The 6,092-nt window shown below is 49.0% G+C and overlaps 1 long non-coding RNA gene across 1 annotated transcript; it reads right to left on the reverse strand.

The window, feature by feature from the left end:
- Window positions 1–2,179: 2,179 nt before the first annotated feature.
- On the reverse strand, window positions 2,180–5,273 carry LOC309625299. Its single transcript, XR_014242437.1, has 2 exons — window positions 5,036–5,273; window positions 2,180–4,507 (listed from the first exon to the last, which is right to left on the reverse strand). It is a non-coding gene; the product is annotated as an uncharacterized lncRNA (long non-coding RNA).
- Window positions 5,274–6,092: the final 819 nt, after the last annotated feature.

Here is a 6,092-nt window from a genome sequence, read left to right on the forward strand (position 1 = left end):
ATCCTTAACTTTTTTAACAGTGTGTGCTTACGGTTTTTCTCTTCCTTCTCCAACCGGCTCTTCCCTCGGCCCTCTGTGCCTCTGTTCTAGGCCCTCTTTTCTTCTCTCTTTACACCCCTCTTCCCAGGAGACTTCATCAATTCTCTGGCTGGAGTTATTTGCTCTCCGCTGCTGACTTATAAGTCTGTATCTGGAGCTGCAGTCTTTTCAGGAATTCTGACCCCCACGTCAGGAATCTGAGGCTCATCCTTGTCTTCCTGCCTCTCCCCCACTTCCTTCCAGTCCATCGTCACTCAGGCCTCAGGTTTGTCCCCTTATTGCCATCCCCTTTATCACCTCTGGCTCCATTCCTCACCTGCACCCCTCGGCAGCCTTCTTAACCAGTGTCTCTAACCCCAGTCTTTCCATCACATTCCTTCCTCCAACCAGCAGCTAGGGTAAAAGGGAAAATCTGGTCATGTCCCTTCCTCCCATAAAACCTTCAGAGACTCCCTGCTGCTCTCAAGCTAGACTTCCAGCTCCTGAGCTTGACATATAAGATCCTGTGTGATCTAATCAGTACTCTCAACATTGGCTGCACATTCAAGTCGCCTGGGGGGCTTTTAAACCACCTGGGGGCAGGAACTGGGCATTGGTATTTTATCCAAGCTGCAGCCAAGTGTGTTCTCTCTACCCTGCTCCTGACCCTCCCAGCTCCTCCAGCCCAATCTTTCATTATTCCCTTTCTTTCACTCCAGGCTCCAGCCACTCAGAATCTCTTTCAGGCTCTTTCTTGCTCTTCAGAGGTGACCCTTGTTTCATTTTCCTTGAACATGTCTCCCCACCTCCAAAGCCCCCTTTGCCTGGTGGTATGGACTGAATGTTTGTGTCCCTACAGAATTCACATGTTGAAACCTACTGTCAAATGTGATGGTGTTAGGAGGTGGGGCCTTTGGGAGGTGATTAGGTCATGAGGGTGGGGCCCTCATGGATGGGATTAGAGCCCTTATAAAAGGGACCCCCACAGAGAGCTCCATCTCCCCTTGTGAGGACACAGCAAGAAGACAGCCATCTATGAACCAGGAAGTGGATCTCATCAGACGCTGAATCTGCTGGCACCATGATCTTGGACTTTCCAGCCTTCAGAACTCTGAGAAATAAATTTCTGTTGTTTATAAGCCACCCAGTCTGGGTATTTGTGTTATAGCAGCCTGAACTAAGACACCTGGCTAACTCTTTCTGTTGCTTCCAATCTTAAAGGAGATATCATTTCCTCTGGGAAGCCTTCCAGGACCACAGAAGTCTGAGTTAAGAGCCCCCTCTTCTATATTTTTATGGTGGCTTGTACTTCTATCAAATAATTCATCATGCTGTATTGTAATTGCCTATTTCCTTGTGTATAGTTTCCAGCAGACTCTAAGCTCTGTGGGAACAGGAACCATGTCTCCCCTGCACACATCTCCCCTCACTGGACTTAGTAGGTCCTCAGCAAATACTCATGGAAGGAAGGGACAAGCATACCTGTTCCACATTCAGCAAATAGGACTTGATCTGTTATGTTTCTCCCATTGGCATCTGCCATATGCAGTGTTTTCACCATCTTGTGTCTTTTGATCCCCATATAGCCCTAGGGAATAGGCAGAGCCAGAATTAGCATCCCCATTTTGTGGATGCTTCAGGAAGCTGAGGTTCCTCACAGTTAAGTGGCCCACTTAAGTTTGCAAAAGGAGTTAGAGGTACAGCTAGGATTTGAACCTGGTCTTCTGCCCATTAGCCATACCCTTCACCAACCACACCATGCTACAGCTACTCGTTCTGATAGGTGTGCTAACTAGCTCTTTGGGTAGAGATAGAAGGCTATATATGATATCCCTGTTTCCTTCCTGGTCATCTCCTGGTTACTCACTGATGGTGGGAACTCTCAGCCAAGGCCAACTAGCAGAGGAAAGATGCTCAAACAGGCTGAGCCTGGGGGTTCCCTGAAATCAAGTCATGCAGCTGCTCTATGTTTTGTAAATCTGATTCTCAGATTTCTTGGATTTAAACAAGGGAATGACCAATCCCTTTGCTCACCATGTATTGAACACCTAACTGTAGAGCACTTTACCCTTATATAACTTACCACACCATAAGCCTATGAAGAATGTTATCAGTTAAAGACTAACCTACTATGGAAAAGAAATCCAGCACTCGAGTGTCATAGAGAACAAGGAGTTTCTTTTATGCAAGAGTCCCCATAGAGCCATCCAGGTTTTTAAGGTAGCTCTACTCCTCCTCATCACTCAGGGACCCAGGCTCCTGCCACGTGGTGGCTCTGCCATCCTCTAGGGCGTTCTCATCATCTTCACGGTCGAAGCTGATTCACCAGCACACCTGGGTTTCAGTCCACAGGACGGAGGAGGAGAGCACAATGCAGGAACACCCAATGTCAGAAGTCCCAGCCCCAGCCTGTGTCACTTCTCACAGACCATTGGTGGAAACTTAGTCACATGACCATGCCTACCCAAGAAAGGTTGAAAATGCCTACCTGAGCAGCCTGTGCCCGGGAGAATCCTGTTACTGTGGAAGCAGAGGAGGAGGGATTTGGATGGGCAACTATCAGCCTCCACCACAGATGTGAAATTGTGACTTAAGGAGACTAAGTGGCTTGGCCAAGATCCCCAGGGTAATAAGTCACAGTTCAAGCCTCCACTCCAAGGTGCAGACCCCCGAGTGCACCCACTGCCCCTCTGATCGCTTGGAGCTTGTCAGTCTGAGAGTAGGAATAAGGCAGGTAGGGCTTACCCCAAGGGACAGTAGGAAGGGCTCTTTGGCAAGGGACATGGCGCATAGGTGTCTCCACTTTAGACCCTTGCTAATGTTCTGCTGTTGGATTGGCCTCTCCACGCTCACTATGAAACATGACATTGCACAAAAGCCGGATTTTCCTTTATAATTGGTGTACTGAGCAGCCAAAGGCTACAGCAGCTTGGGTTTTTGTTTTTCTGTGAAAGTACTCTATTTTGTTTTCATATTTCTTTATTTCTTTCTAATGGCTCAGGTCTCAAAAGCCCTGGCCTCTCTGCATCTCTGGAGGGGCCTGAATACATGGGTAGAAATGACGGTCGTGCCAGGGGAAAAATGACAAGGGCGGGGAGAGAGGGACAGAGAAAGCATTGGAGGAGATTTTCATCAAAGGGAGAGGGATTCCGCCACAAGGGGAATTACTAAATGCCTCTGGGACCGTTGCGACACACGTGTCTCCAACTCAGGGACACCGTCAGCAAGTCACTCCCCACCAGTAGACAATGTAACACAGCCAGCGTCCTTCTAGCCCTGGCTTTGTTGGGGAAGGTGTTACATTTTGAGTTTTAATGAGGAAGTTTCACTTTGCCCACTTCGGAGGCTTCTGTACAAACGCTCCTGCTAATTCCCACTCAAGGGAGAGCCATAGGGGAAGACGGGGGAGGACCAAGATCTGAGAACTGAAATGGAATACTTTGAACATGGGCTACTGCCCGGGGAACCTGAGTAGCTCCCCATGGCATCTGGGCAGAAATTCGGCCCCATTGTCCAGAAAGTGTGGGCAGCCAGCTCAGGCAGCTGTCTGTGGGGAGCTTGCCAGAGCCCAGGCTAGTGCTTGCTGGACATACAAGCTCTTGTCCCCAGCCAGAGAACTGGGTGTCCTTTGGCTCAGTTACCCAGATAACATCAGAAACTTGGAGACAGGAAATTGAACAACCACAAGCAGGTTCGACCCCTCGGGAAGGATGTCTGAGTCTCCATAAACGTCCACACTAGCCCAGCGCCTGGATGCAGTAACTCTAGCTGCCCCCAGACCTCACTGGCTTGGCACCGCTGAAGTTTATTCTTCACCCAAACGAAGTCCGAATTGGGCGTAGAGGCAGGCAGCTCTTCTCCAAGCGGTTAGTCAGAGCTCCTGGTCTCTTCCCTCTCGTGGCCACACCATCTTCAGCGCTGGGCCTCCAGGGGTGCCAAACTCATCTGCGCTGAAATGGCAGAGCGGGAGAGACATGGAAAATCCACCCCCCAGGGAAGGTTTTTATGAGTCAGACCTGGACGTGGCGATTTCACTTCCACCCACATTCTGGGGTTAGAACTCTGTCAAGTGGCCAGGGCCGCAAGGGAGGCGGGAAATACGGTCCAGCAGTGTGCCCAGGGAGCCGAGGAAATGGTGAGTGGTGGGTGATGAGTGCCATGCACAAAGAGTCATCTCCCCAGGGCCCCAACAAGAACAATCCTAACAGTATATCACATTTACCTATCCTTGCTCGGGGCCAAGCAGTGTTCAAAGCACTTTATATCTAGCAACCCTTTTAATCCTCCCAACAATTCTGTAATCATCAGTTTACAGATGAAGGAGCCCAAGGCTCTGAGTGGTTAAGTAACTTGCCCAAAGTCACACAGCTGGTAAGTGACAAAGCGGGGATTCGAAGCCAGGCAGACTGGGTCCAGGATCTCTGCTCTTCATCGTCCTGCCTCAAGAATGCATCTTCCCGTCCAAGCTCTCCTTTGACAGAGGGGGAAACTGAGACCCAGAAAAGACACAGAGAGACGGAAGCTCAGAGCTCACCCGCCTGCACGTGTAAGTCATCCTGTAACGCCTGCTAGGTGATGGATTGGTGGTTCTGCCTTTGTAGATAATTCAAAATGTTTTTAAAATATCAAGCATGGCTTTCAGGCTGGACACCAACTTTCACATGGTCCACCATCCTTGTGCTGAGGCAAAAAGCTGAATAGGAGGCTGGGATCAACCCAGACTCAGCCCATTTGATAATAAATTAGCAAATTGCGACTCTTTTGGGCAATTAAAAAAAAAGAGGGGGCCCCAGAGGAGATTTACCACTGGGTGGCATAATAAAGTGCCCCCCAAAGTAACACTGATACTTTAATGGCTGCTACGCAATGTGGGTAAATGGCTGTTATACAATGGGTGGGTGTGACTCAGCGTTTTCAATTAATTTAAAGGATTTCGGATGAACGCTGTCAGTTAGCTTTGAGGCCTGTCCTTTCTCTCTTCCCCCTTTTAAACCAGGTTCTGAAAGCAAATTCTTACCTGCGGTGTGGAGATATTTCAGAAGATCTCCAAGGAGAGAAAGAAAGAGCTTTTGTGAGAACACACGCAGTAAGTAACCTTCTCCCCTTCGACTGCTAACCCTGTGCTCCGTGGGGTCATGTGTGTGAACAGTCATGAGGCCATTCAAGCCAAGAGAATTCTAATCCCTCAGGCCGCTGGTAAATAATAATGTGTAAACTCATGCTTAGTATTCTGTTGCAAAGGCCGGTGATCCAAGGACGGTTGGTAGTCCGTCAGAGAACTCTGCTTTTGAATTAACACTTCAAAGTCTCCCTCTGTGGATCTGGTCTTTCGGTTTTGGTTCCAACAGAACCTTCTCTCAGGCACCCCACTAATGCCCCACCGCCTTCGGATACATTTGTGGGCAGGCTAGTCTCTGTGAGGAGGGAAGTTTCCTGCCACCACTTCTCACCTTTTCAGCAACCTCTCCGGTCTGCATGGAGGGAGTCTGAGGTGGAGACCCCGGTGTCTTTGAGGAAGAGAAAGTATCTGACCTTGAGGAGACACATACTTGCAGGACATTTGTGCCCTTGGGCAACAATTTAACAAATGGAGCCCCGGTGACCTGTGAAAGATGGAGCCTTTCTGGGACAGCGGTAATTTTCTCCCTGCCACAGAGCATTAATATTCAGTAGCTGAGTTCCATAGCCAAGAACCACGTGATGATTTTTAGATTCATAGTGGGACCAGGGAAGAATTTGGGGAGGCCATGCCCTGCCCGGGATGGAGTCACTGCTGGTCCCTCTCGTTTTCCCCATCTTCTGTCCACTTTCCTGTCACTTCTGTTCCCTGAGCCCAACTGCCCTGATTCCAATCAAGATATCAAAGTCTTGTCCAAATTCCTACAAAATCAAATGATTTCTACCAAGAATTAGAACACAATGCATCACCACCTTTGGGGTACAGATGCCTTAGAAAATGTGATGAATGCTATAGACTCTGAGCCCCCCACCCCAGGAGAGTGTACAAACTAGACACATCAGCTTTTGCATACCATTTCTGCAGGAGTGGAACCCTTCCCCCAAAGCCATCTTCT

This window comes from Balaenoptera borealis (genome assembly GCF_965194805.1).
Source record: "Balaenoptera borealis genome assembly, chromosome: 3".
In the NCBI taxonomy this organism is placed as follows: Eukaryota; Metazoa; Chordata; class Mammalia; order Artiodactyla; family Balaenopteridae; genus Balaenoptera; species Balaenoptera borealis.